This window comes from Pinus tabuliformis, chromosome 4_1 (assembly GCF_031772625.1).
Source record: "Pinus tabuliformis cultivar Carrire ecotype Pingquan chromosome 4_1, CPIR1, whole genome shotgun sequence".
NCBI lineage: Eukaryota > Viridiplantae > Streptophyta > Pinopsida > Pinales > Pinaceae > Pinus > Pinus tabuliformis.
The window spans coordinates 110,911,367-110,933,895 of record NC_142303.1 but is presented as its reverse complement, the minus strand read 5'-3'; the positions used below and the strand labels follow the sequence as shown (position 1 = coordinate 110,933,895).

At 37.9% G+C, this 22,529-nt stretch overlaps 1 long non-coding RNA gene across 1 annotated transcript; it reads right to left on the bottom strand.

Moving 5' to 3' along the window:
• Nucleotides 1-5,923: 5,923 nt before the first annotated feature.
• Nucleotides 5,924-6,451, bottom strand: LOC149174466 (uncharacterized). The gene is made up of 3 exons (XR_016258517.1): nucleotides 6,333-6,451; nucleotides 6,174-6,200; nucleotides 5,924-6,031 (listed from the first exon to the last, which is right to left on the bottom strand). It is a non-coding gene; the product is annotated as an uncharacterized LOC149174466 (long non-coding RNA).
• Between the last annotated feature and the right edge of the window lie 16,078 nt (nucleotides 6,452-22,529).

The window sequence follows — 22,529 nt, the reverse complement described above, 5'->3', positions numbered from 1 at the left end:
TGTGAGCAAAGAAAAGTTTTTCACACAGCAGTGAAAGTAAAAAGGAAAAATTACACACACAGCAGTGTTAAGTTTTAAAGCAGAGACAAAGTATTCTTTTCTGGAGAGACAGAGCAAATTTTTTTTGTGCATTGAAGTGTTCTTGTGTAAATCCCTCTGAGAAAGAGGAAGAAATTTGTATCAGGCAGTTTATGAATTAATACAAGTTTATTTTGGTTGAAAAACTCTGCTTTGCTCAGAAATTTTATTTGCTTCCCTGTGTTAAAGATCCTGTGGCAGAAAAACAGAGCATTGTCTCTGTGTTCAGTTAATTTGTGTTTGAAATTACCAGAAATTTCCAACATGGTATCAGAGCAGATCCAGGCTCTTTGAAGGTGTAAAGAAGCTGAAGGAAGGTTCCTTTTGTTGCAGCAGTAAATCTTCTCCAGCAAAGTGAAGTCTCAGGCAAAAGAATCCAGGTATTCCTCAAAGTTTTTTTTGTTACTGCTGAAGAAACAATTAGTGTTTTTTAATACACAGTTAAATATTTGAAGCATAGCTGAGAGTGCAAGGAATGGCTGGCTCCAGCACTAGCGTAGGTATTTTTAATACTCAGCTCCCACAGTTTAATGGGAAAAACTATGACTATTGGGCTATAACCATGAGAGCCCTGTTTGCCTCACAAGATTTATGGGAATTAGTTGAGGATGGTTTTGAAGAACCAGCAAATGAAAATCAGTTTAATAGATTAACTCAGGCAGAGAAGGATCTGTTGAAGAGCAATAGGAAGAAGGATTCAAAAGCCCTTGTGTTTTTGTATCAAACAGTGGACTAGAGTGTGTTTCCAAGGATAGCAGCAGCCAAGACATCCAAAGAAGCATGACAAACTCTCAAGACAACCTAACAAGGCATGGAGAAAGTGAAGACTGCAAAACTACAATTGCTGAGGAAAGATTTTGAGAACCTGTGCATGAAGGAGTCGGAAAATATTGACTCATTCTTCACACATGTGATTGGTATTGTCACACAAATAAGGACTCATGGAGAGATTCTTGAAGAAAGGAGGATTGTGGAGAAAATATTGAGGGTCCTACCCTCAAAGTTTGATGTGATTCTCACCACCATATAAGAGACAAAGGATCTCTCAAACTTTTCAGTTGATGAACTTCATGCATCACTGATAACACATGAGCAGAGGTTGAGTAGAAATGTAAACTCATCTCTAAAGCAAGCCTTCAAGACCCAGATGTCATTTGGAAGAGGAAGAGGTCAAGGCAGAGGAAACAAGAGAGGAAGAGGTAGAAGCCAAAACAGAGGTGGAAGAAACAGTCCAGCAAACACTCAAGGAAGGGGCAGTAATCCAAATCAGAACCAAGGCCAAGGCAGCAAGCAACAAAGTGGACAACATCATGCTCAAGGACAAAGGTATGAAAAATCCGATGTCCAATGTTATTATTGTAAAAAATATGGGCATTATGCAAATGAATGTAGGAAGAAGAAGCATGATATGAATAATAGATCTAGTGCAAATATTACTAGAGAAAATATCAACCAAGATAATGTGCTCTTAGCTTGTAACATGGCTGAAACAAACAGTGAAGATATATGGTTTCTAGATTCCGGTTGTAGCAACCATATGACAGGAAACATAGCCTTGTTTTCCAATTTAGATCAGAATGTGAAATCACAAGTCACACTTGGGACTGATAGTAAAATTTCTGTTATGGGAAAAGGAGAAGTAAAAATATTTACAAAGAAAGGTGAAAGGAAAACCATAGGAGACATCTATTATGTTCTTGGAATGAGATGTAACCTCTTGAGTATTGGATAGCTTGTTCAAAAGGGTTACAATGTTTTCTTTGAGAATGATGTATGCACCACCATGGATAGAGCACCCAACAAATGATGTATTGCTGAAGTAAAGATGACAAGGAACAGGATGTTCCCTCTTAGAATAAGGGCAGATTTGAAAAACAAAGAAGTAATTGCAGCAGTTACCGAAGAGGCTTTCCAAAGCATGCAAAAGGATGAAAATTGGTTGTGGCACTTGAGATTTGGGCATCTCAACTTTGGAGGTCTTAACTTGTTGAGTAGAAAAGGGATGGTAAGAGGATTACCATTTATAGAGAAACCGAACAGTCTTTGTGAAGGCTGCATATTGGGGAAACAACATAGAGAAAGTTTTCCATCAGGGAAAAGCATCAAGGAAAAGGCACCCTTAGAGATTGTCCACTCAGACTTATGTGGACCGATGTAAACTCCATCACTATCAGGTAGCCAATATTTTCTAACATTTATTGGTGATTTCACTAGAAAGACTTGGGCTTATTTTCTAAAGAACAAAAGTGAAGTGTTTGAAAAATTCCGGAATTTCAAGGCACTTGTGGAAAAGCAAAGCGGGCTGCATGTCAAAGTTCTAAGAACTGATAGAGGAGGTGAGTATATCTCCAAGGAATTTCTATGGTTTTGTAGATAAAATGGAATACATAAGAAATTCACAGCTAGGTACACCCCGCAGCAAAATGGAGTCGCTGAAAGGAAGAACATGACCATCATGGATATGGCGAGGAGCATGTTGAAGGCAAAGCATTTGCCAAATGATTATTGGGCTAAAGTTGTACACTGTGCAGTATACATTTTAAACAGGTGTCCTACAAAAGCAGTGATGAACAAAGTGCCGGAAGAAGCATGGAGTGGGAGAAAGCAAGGAGTCACCCACATGAAAGTTTTTGGTTGTGTGGCTTATGCACACATTCTAGATCAGCTAAGGAGGAAGTTGGATAGCAAAGGGGAGAAATGTATTTTCATTGGATACAGTGAGGAATCAAAAGCTTACAGGTTGTATATCCCATCTACCAAGAAATTCTTTGTGAGCAGAGATGTTCAATTCATTGAGGAGGAAGCATGGGATGGAAGCATAGAGAAAACATTGAATGTTAAAAACTGTTTGTCTTATGATGAAGTTGATAAGGAGATGGCTGAAATACATCCCCAAACAGCAGCGCCAACACAAGGAAAACAAGAGACACCCTTGAGGATAAATGAAAGTGCTTCTCCAAGCACACCACAAGGAGGAAACTCAAGTGCATCTTCAAGCACTTGCACACCGAATGAAAGAGGTAAGAAATTCAAAAATTTAAGTGATATTTATGATGAAGGAATGAATTCCTTGTTTGCTTTGTATTGTCATGTTGATGACCCTATTCATTTCGAGGATGAAATTAAAGATAGGAAATGGATAGAAGTTATGGATGAGGAGATGAATGCCATAGAAAGAAACAAGACATGGGATTTGGTTGAGCTACCAAAAGGTAAAGAAGTCATTGGAGTTAAATGGGTCTACAAGACCAAGAGTAATGCTGAAGGCAAAATAGAAAGACACAAGGCAAGGCTTGTTGTCAAAGGATACAAGCAGCAGTATGGGAGAGATTATGAGGAAACTTTCGCACCGGTTGCAAGAATGGAAACCGTGAGAGCAGTGCTGTCCATAGCAGCACAAAACAAGTGGAAAGTTTACCAAATGGACGTGAAGTCAACATTCCTAAATGGAGTATTAATGGAAGAGGTTTACACTGAGCAACCTCTAGGCTATGAGAAGAAAGGCCAAGAACACAAAGTATGCAGATTGAAGAAAGCTCTTTATGGGCTGAAGCAAGCACCAAGAGCGTGGTACAGTAGGATAGATTCCTATCTACTGGAAAATGGATTTGACAAATGTGAGGGAGAACCCACCGTCTACATCAAAGAAAATGATGGTAAAATTTTAATTGTAGTGTTGTATGTTGATGATGTGACTTTTACAGGTAATGATGATTACCTTATTAAAAATTTCAAATCAGTCATGAAAGAAGAATTTGAAATGACTGACATGGGTTTGCTGAGATACTTCTTAGGAATAGAAGTAGATCAAAATGAAAATGGAATTTTTATCTCACAAGAAAAATATGTAAATGAAGTATTGGAAAGATTCAATATGCAAGAGTGCAAGGCAGCAATCGCTCCCACAGTAATGGGATTAAAACTCAGCAAAGAGGACAGCAGCAAGGATTTTGATCCTAGTTTGTACAAGAGCATAGTTGGCATTCTCATGTATTTAACTGCAACTAGGCCTGACATAATGTTTGCTGTTAGTTTAATTTCCAGATTCATGGAGAGGCCAAAAGAAGCACATTGGCAGGAAGAAAAAATGATTCCGAGGTATGTTAAAGGTACTAAAAGGTTTGGCATCTTATATACTGTCTCAGAATGTTCAGATTTAATTGGATACACTGATAGTGATTGGGCTAGAACTGTAGATGATCGGAAAAGCACATCCGGTTATGTTTTTCACATGGGTTCAGGAGCTATTTCATGGGCTTCTAAGAAACAACCTATTGTAGCATTGTCTACAGCAGAGGCAGAATATGTGGCAGCTACAGCAGCAGCATGTCAAGCAGTTTGGATGAGAAGAACGTTAAGGAGCTTAGGCCAGGAGCAGGCAAAAGCAACAGTGATTTTTTGTGACAATAGCTCAGCTATTGCATTATCCAAGAATTCAGTGTTTCATAAGAGAACGAAACACATCGACACAAGGTTTCACTACATCAGGGAATTGGTGAACAATGGAGAAATTGTTATACAACATTGCAGGACTCAGGAATAGGTTGCAGACATTCTAACAAAGCCATTGGACCAGAAAAGCTTTGAATTTTTGAGGAAATGTTTGGGTATGACTGATAACCCAACAGTTGAAAGTAAAGGGGAGTGTTGAAATATACTTTCAACTGTGCGTTGCCGGAAGCCGACAGTTGAACAACATCCATTAAACGACAACCGGAAAACTACTTCAAAAAAACTGCTGAGCCATATCGCACCGCCTTTTGCCATAGGTTGTTTTTCCCTAGGGGCCTCCGAACACCCCAACAAAATGACACGCATCCAGTGTATGTCTCCAAAACTACCCATCCCCCGGGCGGTAAACATCGTTTGGTTTGTGTGAGTTAGCCAAGCGATATGCATCTGATCAAGTCAATGGACCAGGATCTCCTTCAACCTGCCTGAACCTTTTTTGATTTTACCGCTGGTTTTAACTTTAATGCATTTAATGAACTGTAATAGTCGTTGATAAATGTTTTAATTTTATTGTTTTTTTAAGTTTACGGAGTTATGGGTAAGTTATTCCTTTTTATTTCATATGTATCGTATGTGATATAGTTTTGTGTTGTGTTGACTTTTTTTTTGCAATGCAAGGGTAAAAAAATGCACAATAGTGCGAAGAATAAAAATTTGCCGCAGCTAATGAAAAAAGGAATTTTACAACAGGTTCAATGTATGTAATATATGTAGCAACGCATATGTGAGAAGAATCCTTCGTCTTGTTTTTTTAGGACATGCATCATTGGGGCACCATTTTTCTGTAGAAGAAAAATCTATGTAATGTAATTTTGTTGTTGAACATATGTAATGGGAATGCTTTCTTTTGTGGTTGAAATGAAATAGAGGCAGCAACGTGTGAGCAAAGAAAAGTTTTTCACACACCAGTGAAAGTAAAAAGGAAAAATTACACACACAACAATGTTAAGTTTTAAAGCAGAGACATAGTATTCTTTTCTGGAGAGACAAAGCAAATTTTTTTTGTGCATTGAAGTGTTCTTGTGTAAATCCCTCTGAGAAAGAGGAAGAAATTTGTATCAGGTAGTTTATGAATTAATATAAGTTTATTTTGGTTGAAAAACTCTACCTTGCTCAGAAATTTTATTTGCTTCCCTGTGTTAAAGATCATGTGGCAGAAAAACAGAGCATTGTCTTTATGTTGAGTTAATTTGTGTTTGAAATTACCAGAAATTTCCAACATCTCCCAACTTTTCTGCGAAGTTGTTTGTAATATTTTTAAGTTAAGAGTATGAATATCTGGTTGGCATTTCATAAGCATATTCCCATAGAAATTTATCCAACTTTGAAATAGAGGTACGAGGAGGAGGAGACGATTGCTTTTTGATACTCTTCTTGGCATAGAAACTTAATAACGGTACTGCTGCTATTGCTACCAGCGCAGCTCCTCCAATGGAACAGCCTGAGGTGGATTGAAGAGATTAATATCAATGTGAACTTTCTCCAACTCCAAGAATATCAATTGTAAAAAATAAATAAAAAATTGCAAATTCACATTGAAGTTGATAAATCAGAGATACTGAATAAGGACAAATCATATTTACCTATTATAATTGACTTGTTTCGACCTCCTGTATCAAGGATCCACAATTTTTAGTAAGAGGGTGCATAGGGAAACTGAAGACATAATACGAACAGGTAGAAAACACTATTTCATATATCTTTACATATTGGCAGTTATAGAGGCCAATGAGTAAACCCACCATTGGAGGAGCATTTGTCTGAAGTCCATGTGTTATCACGACAAATGCACCGAAACTTTGTCGGATTTGAAATGTCATAACCACAGCTCCCGTTACTTTTGAAACAAGCCGCACACATTCGAGTTCTGTTCAGGTCGGCCTGCCATGTCACCTTAAAACCATTCTCTCGTAAAGTGTTAATATCAATACCATCCAAATCATGTAGGACAACTAGAAGTTGAAATACATACAGGAGGGCGTCTTCAACTTTGGAGGTAGAAAACTATAGAAGAAATGATCACCACATTGTTGAAAACGTAATTTCAACTGCGCAACAGTTGAGCCGTGCAGCAACATTAAGACAATAACCGTGCGCATGTATTCCTACCAAAACAGCTCCAGAAAACCGCCAAGCTTATCAGACCACTTTTGCTCAGCAAGCGATTTATTACTTCACGGAAACCATATAGAGGTCCCACAAGTCACATCATCCTTTTATCGCAATCGCTGCTTCCGGAGGTTTGCACTCAACACAGTCGATTGTCGATGGCCGATTCCCCTGCTGGACGCGATATTATATAAACTGCAGTTGATATTCTTGTCGGGTCCGCAACCGTTCATCGCAATCGGGTTTTGCCCTTGGCCGAGGTCTAATGTGATATCACTATCGGCGATCACAAATCACATATGGTCAGGGCCTTACCTCCGCTTCGATTTCCCGATGCGATGTGCCGGACCCGATAGGATCCCAAATCTCCCGTGCATATACTTTCAAGTCCGGTTTCCGCCTGCGATAGTGTAACGACATATATACGTGAGTTTTGGCACTGTTTACTTCAGTAGAGTAATTAATAGTATTTACGTTGGTTCGTAAATTGTTGGTAAAACTTTAAATTTTGATGTTTTTTTTTTACATAGAAGTATGGGCACGTAAAAACGTGTTGTTATTTTTTATTTTTTTTTTGGTTGACTTCGTATGGTAAGTGAAGAATGCATAGCAGTGCGAAGATGAAGTTGAAGTGAAACTAGAACAGACAAAGGAAAATGAGATTTTTTACACACAGCAGTGTAAAATCTCAGGAGGAGACAGAGTAATATTTTATTGTTGAAATATTTTTTTTGGTGAATCCCTCTGAGTGAAAGAGGATGAATTTTATATAAGGAATTTTACTTTAATGAATATAAATCTTTTATGGGTGTGTAATACTCTGTTCTCAGAAATAAATTAAAGCTTCCCTGTGCTAAGATCCTGGAGAGAAACAGAGCATTGTCTCTGTGTTCAGTTTATTTTTTTTTGGGATTTTAACAGAAAAATCCCCAACAGTGGTATCGGAGCAGATCCAGGCTCTTTGAAGGGTTCAAAGAAGCTGAAGGAAGGAGTTTTTTTTTTTTGCTGCAACAACTTCTCCAGCAGAGTGAAGTCTCAGGCAAAAGAATCCAAGTCAAGGATTTAGAAGCATAGCTGAGAATGCAAGGAATGGCCAGCACCAGCACTAGTATGGGTATGTTTAATACCCAACTCCCATAGTTTAATGGAAAAAACTATGACTATTGGGCAATAACCATGAGAGCCCTGTTTACTTCTCAAGATTTATGGGAACTTGTTGAATATGGGTTTGAAGAACCAACAAATGAAAATGAGTTTAATAGATTAACTCAGGCAGAGAAAGATCTATTGAAGAGTAATAGGAAGAAGGATTCCAAAGCCCTTATATTTTTGTATCAGTCAGTGCATGAGAGTGTGTTTCCAAGGATAGCAGCAGCCAAGACATCCAAAGAAGCATGGAAAACTCTTAAGACAGCCTATCAAGGCATGGAGAAAGTGAAGACTGCAAAACTATAGTTGTTGAGGAAAGATTTTGAGAATTTGTGCATGAAGGAGTCAGACAATATTGACTCATTCTTCACACATGTAATTGGTCTGGTCACACAGATAAGGACTCATGGAGAGACTCTTGAAGAAAGGAGGATTGTGGAGAAAATATTGAGAGTCCTACCCTCAAAGTTCCATGTGATTGTCACCACCATAGAAGAGACAAAGGATCTCTCAAACTTTTCAGTTGATGAACTTCATGCATCACTGATAACACATGAGCAAAGGTTGAGTAGAAATGAAAACTCATCTCTAGAACAAGCCTTCAAGACCCAGATGTCCTTTGGAAGAGGAAGAGGTCAAGGCAGAGGAAACAAGAGAGGAAGAGGTAGAAGCCAAAACCGAGGTGGAAGGAACAATCCAACAAATTCTCAAGGAAGAGGCAGCAATCCAAATCAGAACCAAGGCCAAGGTAGCAGCCAACAAAGTGGACAACATCATGCTCAAGGACAAAGGTATGAAAAATCCAATGTCCAATGTTATTATTGTAAAAAATATGGGCATTATGCAAATGAATGTAGGAAGAAGCAGCATGATATGAACAATAGATCTAGTGCAAATATTACTAGAGAAAATATCAGCCAAGATAATGTGCTTTTAGCTTGTAACATGGCTGAAACAAACAGTGAAGATATATGGTTTCTAGATTCTGGTTGTAGCAACCATATGACAGGAAACATAGCCCTATTTTCTGCTTTAGATCAAAATGTGAAATCACAAGTCACACTTGGAACTGATAACAAAATTTCTGTTATGGGAAAAGGAGAGGTAAAAATATTTACAAAGAAAGGTGAAAGGAAAACCATAGTATATGTCTATTATGTTCCTGGAATCAGGTGTAACCTCTTAAGTATTGGATAGATTGTTCAAAAGGGGTACAATGTTTTCTTTGAGAATGATGTATGCACCATCATGGATAGAGCACCCAGCAAACGATGTATTGCTGAAGTGAAGATGACAAGGAACAAAATGTTCCCTCTCAGAATAAGGGTAGATTTGAAAAACAAAGAAGAAATTGCAGCAGTTACCCAAGAGGCTTTCCAAGGCGTACCAAAAGATGAAAATTGGTTGTGGCATTTGAGATTTGGACATCTCAACTTTGGAGGTCTTAACTTGTTGAGTAGAAAAGGAATGGCAAGGGGATTACCATTCATAGAGAAATCGGGCAGCCTTTGTGAAGGTTGTATCTTGGGAAAAAAACATAGAGAAAGTTTTCCATCAGGGAAAAGCATAAGGGCAAAGGCACCCTTAGAGATTGTCCACTCAGATTTATGTGGACCAATGAAAACCCCATATTTAGCAGGCAGCCAATATTTTCTAACATTTGTTGATGATTTTACAAGAAAGAATTGGGTTTATTTCTTGAAGAAAAAAAGTGAAGTGTTTGAAAAATTCCAAAATTTCAAAGCATTTGTAGAAAGCCAAAGCGGGCTGCATATCAAAGTTTTGAGAACTGATAGAGGAGGTGAGTATATCTCCAAGGAATTCCTATGGTTTTGTAGAGAAAATGGAATTCATAAGCAATTTACAGCTAGGTACAACCCGCAGAAAATGGAGTTGCCGAAAGGAAGAATAGAACAATCAAGGATATGGCGAGGAGCATGATGAAGGAAAATCATTTGCCAAATGATTATTGGGCTGAAGCTGTACACTGTGCAGTATACATTTTGAATAGGTGTCCAACAAAAGCAGTCATGAACAAAGTGTCGGAAGAAGCATGGAGTGGGATAAAGCAAGGAGTCACCCACATGAAATTTTTTTGATGTGTGGCTTATGCACACATTCCAAATCAGCTAAGGAAGAAGTTGGACAGCAAAGGGGAGAAATGTATTTTCATTGGATACAGCGAGGAGTCCAAAGCTTATAGGTTGTATATCCAATCTACCAAGAAGTTTTTTGTGAGCAAAGATGTTCAATTCATTGAGGAGGAAGCTTGTTATGGAAGCATAGAGAAAACAATGAATGTTAAAAACTGTTTGTCTCATGATGAAGATGATGAGGAGATGGCTGAAATACATCCCCAAACAGTAGCGCCAACACAAGGACAGCAAGGAACACCCTTAAGGAGAAATGAGAGTGCTTCTCCAAGCACACCACAAGGAGGAAATTTAAGTGCGTCCTCAAGGACTTGCACACCAAATGAAAGAGGTAAGAAATTCAGAAATTTAAGTGATATTTATGATGAAGGAATGAATTCCTTGTTTGCCTTGTATTGTCATGTTGATGACCCTATTCATTTCGATGACGCAATTAAAGACAAGAAATGGATAGAAGCTATGGATGAGGAGATGAATGCCATAGAGAGAAACAAGACATAGGATTTGGTTGAACTACCAAAAGGTAAAGAAGTCATTGGAGTCAAATGGGTCTACAAGATCAAAAGTAATGCTGAAGTCAAGATAGAAAGGCACAAGGCAAGACTGGTTGTCAAGGGATACAAGCAGCAGTATGAGAGAGATTATGAGGAGACTTTCCCACAGGTTGCAAGAATGGAAACCATGAGAGCAGTACTGTCCATAGCAGCTCAAAACAAGTGGAATGTTTACCAAATGGATGTGAAGTCGGCATTCCTAAATGGAGTGTTAATGGAAGAGGTTTATGTTGAACAACCTCTAAGCTATGAGAAGAAAGGCCAAGAGCACAAAGTGTGCAGATTGAAGAAAGCACTTTATGGGCTGAAGCAAATGCCAAGGGCATGGTATAGTAGGATAGATTCCTATCTACTGGAAAACGAATTTGTGAAGTGTGAGGGAGAACCCACCCTCTACATCAAAGAAAAAGATGGTAAAATTTTAATTGTTGTGTTGTATGTTGATGATGTTATTTTCACAGGCAATGATGTTTATCTTATTGAAAATTTCAAATCAGTCATGAAAGAAGAATTTGAAATGACTGACATGGGTTTGCTGAGATACTTCTTAGGAATAGAAGTAGATCAAAATGAAAATGGAATTTTTATCTCACAGGCAAAATATGTAAATGAAGTGTTGGGCAGATTTAACATGCAAGAGTGCAAGGCAGCAATCACTCCCACAGTGATGGGATTAAAACTCAGCAAAGAGGACAGTAGCAAGGATTTTGATCCTAGTTTGTACAAGAGTATAGTTGGAAGCCTTATGTATTTAACTGCAACTAGGCTAGATATAATGTTTGTTGTTAGTTTAATTTCCAGATTCATGGTGAGGCCAAAAGAAGCACATTGGCAAGAAACAAAAAAAATTCTGAGGTATCTCAAAGGTACTAAAATGTTTGGCATTTTATATATTGTTTCAGAATGTTCAGATTTAATTGGGTACACTTATAGTGATTGGGCTGGAAGTGTAGATGATCGGAAAAGCACATCCAGTTATGTTTTTCACATGGGTTCAGGAGCCATTTCATGGGCTTCTAAGAAACAACCTATTGTGGCGTTGTCTACAGCAGAGGCTGAATATGTGGCAGCTACATCAACATCATGTCTAGCAGTTTGGATGAGAAGGATGTTAAGGAGCTTAGGCTAGGAGCAGGCAAAAGCAACGATGATTTTTCGTGAAAATAGCTAAGCTATTGCATTATCAAATAATTCAGTGTTTCATAAGAGAACGAAACACATTGACACAAGGTTTCACTACATCAGAGAATTGGTAAGCAATGGAGAAATCACTTTACAACATTGCAGGACTCAGGAATAGGTTGCAGACATTTTGACAAAGCCATTGGACCAGAAAAGCTTCGAATTTTTAAGGAAATGTTTGGGTATGACTGAATGCCCAGCAGTTGAAATTAAAGGGGAGTGTTGAAAACGTAATTTCAACTGCGCAACAGTTGAGCCGTGCAGCAGCATTAAGACAATAACCGTGCGCATGTATTCCTACCAAAACAACTCCAGAAAACCACCAAGCTTATCGGACTGCTTTTGCTCAGCAAGCGATTTATTACTTCAGGGAACCATATAGAGGTCCCACAAGTCACGTCATCCTTTGATCGCAATCACCGCTTCTGGAGGTTCACACTCAACACAGTCGATTGCCGATGGCCGATTCCCTTGCTGGACGTGATATTATATAAATTGCAGTTGATATTCTTGTCGGGTCTGCAACCATTCATCGCAATCGGGTTTTGCCCTTGGCCGAGGTCCGATGCGATATCGCTATCGGCGATCGCAAATCGCATATGGTCAGGGCCTTACCTCCGCTCTGATTTCCCGATGCGATGTGCCGGACCCGATAGGATCCCAAATCTCCCGTGCATATACTTTCAAGTCCGGTTTCCGCCTGCGATAGTGTAACGGCATATATACGTGAGTTTTGGCGCTGTTTACTTCAGTAGAGTAATTAATAGTATTTACGTTGGTTCGTAAATTGTTGGTAGAACTTTAAATTTTAATGTTTTTTTTTACACGGAAGTATGGGCACGTAAAAACGTGTTGTTATTTTTTTATGTTTTTTTGGTTGACTTCGTATGGTAAGTGAAGAATGCATAGCAGTGCGAAGATGAAGTTGAAGTGAAACTAGAATAGGCAAAGGAAAATGAGATTTTTTACACATAGCAGTGTAAAATCTCAGGAGGAGACAGAGTAATATTTTGTTGTTGAAATATTTTTTTTGGTGAATCCCTCTAAGTGAAAGAGGATGAATTTTGTATCAGGAATTTTACTTTAATGAGTACAAATCTTTTATGGGTGTGTAATACTCTGTTCTCAGAAATAAATTAAAGCTTCCCTGTGCTAAGATCCTAGAGAGAAACAGAGCATTGTAGCTGTGTTCAGTTTATTTTGTTTTTGGGATTTTAACAGAAAAATCCCCAACACACATGCATTAAATGTTCCATTACTAGGAACAAATATTTGATCACAACGCTTCCAAAGAGTGAGATCAGTTTCATCTGAATTGAGAACCTGAAAAATAAAGTCGGAACTCCAGAATTGAAAGTAGTTACCTGATAAATTGCATTTATCCCCAAACAGATTATTGTTAACAATTGTCATGTGTTCTTGATAGTCACCTATCTCTGTGTCCATTGATATTAAGCAGAGTATAGTCACTCATGTCACAGCGAAGAAGCTGAAACTCGGGGTCACCTCATCCACTACCATTTTTCCCAAAAGGATAGCCGAAGTTAAAGTCCCCACATGGAAATGCATCTGAAGAGCAATCTTGGTATCGACCATAGTTATCAAATTCGGTCGAATTGATGGAAAAAATTCGGAAATACGGCAGTTCGGTTTGATTCGTGAACTAATTCGTTAATTCGATGTTTGGTACGTCATGCTCAGTTTAGAAGAGAACACAACAATTTTCCGCACAACCGATTCAGTTTACAGAGTTTTCCACGTCACCCATCTGCTCTTCAAAAACCCTTTTCCACAGTCGATTCATTTTACAGGACATAACAGCTAACGATAGTTTTCCAGGTCTCTCATCTACTCTTCATAAACCCTTTCGCCTCCATGAAACTGCATACAGCTAGCCGTTAAAATCGTTTCCATAAAACTGCATACAACTAACCGTTAAAATCAGATTCAACTTTCCATTAACGAACTTAGATTTGATGAACATCAGAGCAACTTTCCAAGAGTGGTGAGATGGCACGTTAAGTGTTAATGAATGGTAAGGCTGATCGATGAGATTTTAGGAAGTATATTTTGTTTTACCAAGGTTGTTAATGGTTGGTTTTTTAATCTATAAGTTTCTAAGACTTGTGAGATGGCAGGGTAAGTCTTAATGAATGGTAAGGCTGGTTGGCTCTTTAATCGATGAGATTTTAGGAAGCATATATTTTTAGGAAGGTTGTTCATGCAAAGTTGTTAATATTTGGTTTTTTTAGCAAGGTTGTTAATAAAATCTGAAAAAAAGTCAGGGAAAGTGATAAATAAATTATTTAAGATATATAAATATGTGCTATATATTCATTAAATTAAAATACAAGAAAATTTGGTAAATATCAAATTATAATATTTAAAGTTTGTATTATATAGAATAATAAATGTTGTTGTTAATAGTTACAGTGAAGAATTTGATTTGATTAGATTAATGTTATTGGAAAATAATAGACATTTGTATATTTCCTAATTTTAAAATATTGGAAAAATAATATATTTAAATATTTGTAGATTTCTACTCTCGAATTTTTTCCATATTAAATTTTAAGCAATCGAATTTATTTGATATCGAAACGAATTCGAACCCGAATTCGAATTCGAACTTGGTAACTATGGTATCGACCGGAGAGACATGAAGTTATGGAACAAAGGAAAAGGATGAGGGCATATGCAACAAGGAGGCAAAGATGAAGAGTGGGAGGCATCGAATTGCTATAGAGAAGCGCACTTATTCTCATGCTCTGCACTACACTTCTGTTGGAGATAAAATGAATGAGTGGCGACTTCAGCTTATCAGGGCAAGGAGATGAAAACAAACGTGTGAAGAGGGTTTCCCCAAATCCATTAAGAAGAGGAAGGGAGATGGAATTAGATAGAGGGAAATGGCAAGGAAACTTCGAAGTCAACAAGTCAATTATACTTTTCTTGTCTTATTACCGGGAAAACTTGTAATTCCGTTGTTATTTTATTTACGGATAGGAAGATTCATCGTTGCTTCTGCTGTCCATCAAAGACATGTTAAATTCCTATATAACACATGCCATGCCTGTTTTAATGCCTATTTTATTTTAATTTAAATTTTTGAAAATTATTTTGGTTTTGTGTTTTTTTTTTTTTAATTTGAATTAATGTGTTTATTTTGGAATGGGATTTTTAGAATTTTAATTAAATTATCAAAAATTTATTAGGTGGATGGTATGGTAAGGATTTAACTTATATGAAATACTTTAACATGTTTTTAATAATAGTCACAAAAAAAAATGTTGAAAATTAGTTTTAAAAAAAATATTTAATTAAAAAATTTTGATAATCTTTTTTGTAAATATGATTATGAATTGCAATCATGTAAATAATGTGGAAATGTAATACATTGACTAGCTGAAGGGAGTGGACATTGATTCAAAGGACTAAGGAGGATGAGTTTCTTGTAAACCAAACCATTGTATTTAGTTCACCACGTATCTCCTTGACATATTTATAGCATTGTTAGTGCAACATTGATTTGAGGAATGGGCTTCCTAAGTAAAAGTACGAGCATGCAGTCTCAATTCTCATAGAAATGTGGGCGTAATCAACACACATGACGTACAAAAGGAGAAGCTCAAAGCAAGGCAAGGCGTGGGAGAGGAGAGACATTCATGAAGGATGGATTCATGCAAGGAAGCAAGCAAACGGACACAAGGAGTTGAACAGGAGAGAGCTTGCGGGAAAGGAGAACGCAAAGTCTAAGTTGGTAGCGAATGTGAATTTGCTAAGAAGAGACAACCCATGATATTCTATTTCTTCTTGGATATGCTTGTGTTTGTTGAGGTCTGTGAATGTGCCTATGAATTGATTTACTAGAGAGAGTTCAATAGAGTTGTGAAATTGAGGTGCTACCCAAGGCTAATAAACCAGTCTAGTGCTTTCTCAAAGAACTAATAAACACCTGGGTAGTAGCTAGCCTTGAAGCTAATAAACCACTAGGATACTAGTTCGGGTTGACAAACTACTTGAAAGATTAGTTGAAAGGTTTGATAAACCCTTGAGTGGCTAGCTTTGGGGTTGACAAACCGCTTAGGTACTTGCTCAATAAGTTGATAAATCTCATAGAAGTGGACTCTTTACTCATGTAGTACTAATCCAATTGATAAACCTTGCTTCCACATGTTTACAGAAAATTATGTGGAACTAAGCTAGCCTTACTTCCATGGAAAATATTTACCATGGGTAGGTACAAGTGATATGCTTTACCTAATCAAAGCTGGTCCAAAAGAATCAATCAACCTTAACTTCTTTTCACTCGACTTCCTTGTGCGTTAATCCTTTCTGCATGCTCTTTCCTTCCGCAACAATTTAGCACTCTAATGCTTTTGCAACATTCATGCACACTCGCACTTTGTGTTATCTCTTGATCTTCATTTCGACACGCAATTCCATCAAAAATGTCAAAATTCCATCAAAATTTCTCTAAGTTCTTTTACCTAAATTAACCCAATAGGCCCCCAATGCTCACTTGTGGCTTATCTTGAACCACTTAGTCACTATATAGTGAGGGGATCTTCTCCTTAGTTGTCTCCTCCAATTCTTTATGGGCATCACTCGTTGTTTCAACCTTGGTGTAATAGCTCCGGGTTAAAAGTTCATGTAATAAAGTTAATAAAGGTAAAATAAGACTAAGGTCATGGGACACGTATTCCAAGATGATTGTTGGGAAAGACATTCTAGTGGGTGTTCATTCGGTTTATTATGGCTAAGGAAATTGACAAAAGAGTTGGCAAAGGTATTTAAAAGGGAATTAATTGGCAATTTATTTATGAAAATAAAGGAAATTAGGAGAAAAGGAGGGTTAAAGGTCACAAGTTGCATGTGAGGAGGAAAATGAAGGAAATTTAATGGAAATTGAAGAAAATAGAGGCCTCCATAATAAAAAGGCTTTTGAGGATTGGTTCACAACCTTTTGTCAATTTTAGCTTGGATCTCTCTCTATCTCTCACTTAGAACATTCTTGGAGCACTCTAGCATTAGAGAAAGGAAGGTAAAGGAAGGATAAGAAAGCAAAGGGAAGCAAAGATCAAGCAAGGAAGATTTGGATCAAGCAGCCACAACATGATTACTTTGCAGGCATCAAGTTGCATGTATGATTTCATTGCTAGTTTTGGGATGCATGATATATGCATGTGTGTATTTGGTTCTCTTGTTGCCATTGGCATGGGATTTTCCAAGTGTGACAGTGGTTTTCATCCTTGCCTTGCCATTTCCGGATAGCCATGGTGTGGTGGGGTTATTTCATTTGGTTGAGCTGGATTGCCAAATGGTTTTGGAATTGGGTGAGGTGGTCTCAAAAAAATTTCTAAGGGCCAAGGAATCCCTTAACTGGTAATGGTGGGATACATAGTAAAGTCTGAGGGTGGAGATAGGAAAATTCCTTAAGATATTGGTGAAGAAATCCGGAGGCATCCATGCTTGTTTAGGGCCTAGTGATCCCTTGACTGGTTTTGGAGGGATTGTGGTAAAGCCTGGTAGTGTATGTTTATTGTTTGGCCTAGGAATCCCTTGAATGGTAATGGCGAGATTGCAGTAAATCCTTATTATATAGGTGAGGGTTTCAAGCCTAGAAATCCCTTGACTAGTAATTGTGGGATATGTGGTAAAGCCTAAGGAAGCCCTGATTCTTTTGTTGTGAGCCCCACATTCATGCTTGGACTATGACACAAGGGTGATTGGCTGAAAGAAAGATTTTGTTCAACCCAATCTATGGTCAAGTAGTACATGGAAGTCCCTTACTTGGTTGGCTTTAACATATATTAATAGGATCTCCTTTCCTCTTATATTTTATGAGTAAATGCACTTGTTATTAAGTGGTTTTGATGGTGGTTCTATCACTATTATTATTCTGCTTATATGTTGGTTATAAGCATGGTTTCATGACATATTCCAGTTATGGCTCTTAACATGTTTTGAATGGTAAATGAATGGCTATTGAATGCATGACCTAATAGATGTTATTATAGCCATTATGAGAAGGAATTAGGCCTTCTTGTTGATTTTAGAAAAATTATTAGACCCCTATGTTCAGATATGCATTTATAACCTGTAGATTACATGTTCACAATGTGTTTGACAAAATTTATGTCATGGTTAGGATTGGTTAGGCCAAGTCCTTAATCAAGTTTTGTGTTAGAAGCTTTGTCCTTGTGTCCTTTATTGTTTTGGAAAGTTTCATCAAGTTTTGGGCAGTGGTCTGGAGACTAGCCCTTAAAAAGTGGCTCAGATATCGTAGTCACAGGCATAGACTAAGAAAAAAAGACTACAGTCACTCCCTTGTAGGCTTATGCATGGGACTGGAGGGTTATAGTCAAGTTTAAGCAGTGTTATGTCTACATTTGGGAGTCTAGGACACTAGAAAGGAAATTTAACTAAGGGTTTGGTCACCTAGAAGGGCGGTTTAGCCCTTGGAGGTCATGTCGCACATGCGGGAAGTCAATAAAGTTTCAGTTCATCGATTCCAATTCCTTATCTGTACTTTGGAGGTTGAGTCATATCATAGTAACTCTTCGTCACATGTTTAACTTGGTAGACCAATGAACTTGGGTAAATGTGGGAGGAGGTGGTTACACTTGGCATGCATTTTAGTAGTGTGAAAATTTAAGCTTATGGATACTTGAATTTCCATTGCAGTGGCGATAAACGTCTCCCCTTCTTCCACTATACTCTTGACAATTATTTTTTCTTACCCAACCTCATTGGTAATCCAAAACATTTCATCCTACAAAGCTTCCACTTTCCGTGCCAATTCTTGATGTGTCAGCCTCATTTGTTTGATGACCTTGTCCAACTGCAACTCTCCTCCATGGTAGTATTCTTCTCGGCCATTGGCATGCCACTCAAACTAGTGACTACTATTTTTTCCTTTTCTTCAGCAATATGAATTTTCTGAGTAATGTCCTGCAACTCTTGGTTCTCTAACAACTTTTCCTAATGATTCAACCCTCCCTCATAGGTAGTATGGCATGCATCCTCCATAGTCTTCATCGGGAAAAAATGGGCAATGGCCTTCTCCTCATCTTCTCAGTGCTACTTTTCTTCAGGTGGGGTGGATGGCTTCTATTGTGCTTTCAACTCTTCTACCTTCTCATTTATTCCTTTAATGGCTTCTTTGATCTTGGTTACTTGGCCTTCTAGTGGGGCAACCACTTCCATTGTTTCTTTAGCTATTGCAGTATACACTTGTTTGACTGCTATGCATAGTCGCATTTTTCTAGTTAAGGCTTGTTTCTTCTCTTCTTCTGACCACATATTATTCCATTGTATTAACTTGTACCAGTTCCATCATTGAGCTACACAATATGCCATTGGCTCCCAAATTATATAAGAATCCTACTATAAACTAGTAATCTGCAAATTTTACCACTAGGTGATTTTTCCATGCAGCAATATACTCTACTGAAGCAATTCTTGTGCTGAAAAACTACATAATCTCAATAAAATAATCATCCACCATTGTTTTCAAAACCAATTGTGCATATGACAAATTATCTTCTGGATTCCTAGCTTCCTCTCCTATGGTGATGCTTGACAAATGATCTATACCTGCATTAAACTTGTTGAGCTTGAAAACTACTTCAAATTCATACTCTTGAAATAATAGTAGCCATCTTTATATGTGCCCTCCCAACCTTAGATTTTTTAAATAAATACCTCAACACATAATAATTTGTATACAACTTGAACTTGTTTCACAAAATATAGTGCCAAAACTTCTGTAGAGAATATATTAATGCAAACCCTTCCCTCTATTTGGTTGTGTAGTTCTATTTAGTTGTGGAAAAATTTCTACTAGAAAAAGAAATTGGATGATCTAAGTCTTCCTCTCTTGGATGTGCTAAAATCACCCTCAGGTATTTGGAAGAGGTATCCACACGCACATGGAACTCCTTCTCCCAATCTAGAAAAATTAGAATAGGCACAATGACCATCTTCTCTTTTAGCATATCTAATGTATTTGAAATTCTTCCATCCACTGGAATTGCACATCCTTCTTTAAGAGCCACACCATGGGTGTTGTAATGCAGGGTGAGCCTTGGTATTGCACCTAGAGTGTTGTAACTCCCAAGGGTTCCTCAACTTAAATTATCAACCTGGGGTTCATACAAATTTAGAGGGCACAATTTTGTATGCATTATAGGTTAAGCTCTACTCATGCCACCCTTAGTCATGACATCAAATCAAGATGTTCAGAGACCATTCCTCCAACTTAACTATAGTGAAAGCTCTCGATGAAACTGATTTTAACTAGGAAAGTGAAAATGTTATTCATTCAACTTGTATGTGCTAATTAACATTACATGAGAAAAAGCACTAGTCTCCTTGTAGAAGTGAACCTACTCTATTTTTCACATTTCATCAAATCAATAACCTACTTGCATGAATCACTGATCTACTTTACAGTTGCTTGAAAATCAGAAGTCTAACTTGTAACATGCTTGTGAATTAAAACAACTAATTCTACTTTTTTTTTGCGACGAGGAAAATATGAGGTTGGAGTGGCCTAAGAGCTTCTCTAGATCATCAAATCACAAATTGTGGGTCATTATTCATCTTAACCAAGCTAAGTTTGAAGTTGGGAGCAAAAATGTGGAGGAAAATGGTGCTATAGGTGCTACTAAAGGAGGTCCTATATTGCTACAGGAGGGGTTCTGAGAGCCTTTTGAGGGTATTGTGAGGGAAGGAGAAGATGGGTGAAGGTAGGAGGGAGTGAATGAAGGTCGGGAAAGCCTCCTAGCCAAGCCTGAGACTGCCCAAAGGTTTGTCTTTCACTAATTTGGATGCCACCATGTCCTTAATTGCTTAAACATAATGATATCATTATGGGAAAAGAGCTTGAGAGCAGTGTGAAAGGTAAAGGGAAAAGATGGATAATTCTAAGTGGATATGAGAAGATGTGGCCACCCTTGTAGGTCAACACAACCTTGCAACTAGCCCACTGCATGCATTAAATGATCAATAACACAGTGACAAAAAATTTCATGGAAAAGATAAGTTGAATTTGACTACAATCTTATTCTATTTCACAATGCTACTCTAATAATTGAACTAACTCCTAGGTTGCAGAAAGTAAATATGAAAAATGATAACTAACATCTACCTATTTTCAAGAAATCATAAACTAATATTTTTGCACTTTGATTATGAATATTTCCCACCACTTTTCCTAAAAGAGAGGTGATAAGGAAGCCTGCAATCACAAGTTTTTTATAACTTAACATCGAATTCAACAAAAGAAATGCATGAAATGCTTGGAAAAAAGCATAAGAAATAAATACATAAGAGGGAATAAAGCATCTAGGTTGGGCCCAAACCCAAAGGTTTCAGCTCTCTAGAACTAGCTTAGATGCAACTCAATAACAAATTGATCATTAGCAGAAAAAGAAGTCTCATACATCATATGAAAGTTAATCATAACAAGGTCAAGCCCTCGGCTCAATAGATACTACTAGTTGAATCAAAAATTTGAATCCTAATTGTAGGTTTTAACCTCGTACAGAAATTACCTTCATACGATTTCTAAAACACAGAAAATAAACAATGTGAGAGCATAACACATAAAACACATATACACATAGATTTTCCCCTGGATCCCGAAATTGAGACTACCAAATTGATTTTTCATTATATTCCTTTCAAAGTTACAATACATATTTATACATGCTAAAGCATCCAATACCTTGGATCGAAAACCATCACGCCCAAAACCATGTGTGAAAACCATGCACAAAACCATAGGTAGGTCTGCCCACCTAATATAGGGTCCAAAAAAAAAGAATTCCATGAGGCGCTGCCCTGGACCCCATAGAAGGGGGCTACCCACCCCTCGCTACGTAATCGACGCAAACAAGGGGGGGCTCCATCCCCCCTCTAACCCCCCAGTTAACTAGGTAAGCTACTCATGGAAAGAATATAACACACCCCAACATTCTCCCACTTGTTGCTTTCCTTCCACAAGATAGCTTAGTTATTTATCCAGCCCTGCAATGTCCATTGTTTCTCTACACCAAGAGAACTTCTCAGAGCTCACATATTTTGTCAATGCATCTGCAGTATTCTTCAAAGTGTCCACCGTTACCAACAACACCTTTTTGTCTTCTACCATATCCATCACAAATTGATACTGAACATCAATGTGCTTTGTCTTTGAACGATAAGCAGGGTTCTTTGCCAAGAAAAATGCACTTTGGCTGTGACACTCTATCCTTATAGCTCCATGTACTAACCCCATACTTGAACACAATCTCCGCAACCAGACTACTTCCTTGCTTGCATGAGTGGCTTCCATGCATTTTTCCTCTGTAGTTGATAGTGCCACTACAGATTGATTTTTACTCATCCAACTAATTGCACCTCTAAATAGGTTAAACACATACCCACTTGTAGATCTTCTCTGATCTAGATCTCCAGCCTAGTCTCCATCAACAAATCCATGAATATCCAACACTCTATCCAATCCCAGTCTTCCTTGGTAGCACAAACCATAATCACTAGTGCCATGCAGATACCTAAAAACCCGCTTCACTGTTGTCCAATGCTCCTTCCCTGGTTTTGACATAAACCTGCTCAATACTCCCACTACATGTGCAATGTTTGGTCTAGTACAGACCATTGTATACATCAGGCTACCGACTGCACTTGCATATGGAACATGGGATATGTCCTCTTCCTCTTCTTGTGCCTTGGGACACTGTTCAACAGATAACTTCACACCTACATGAATAGGAACCTTCACCGG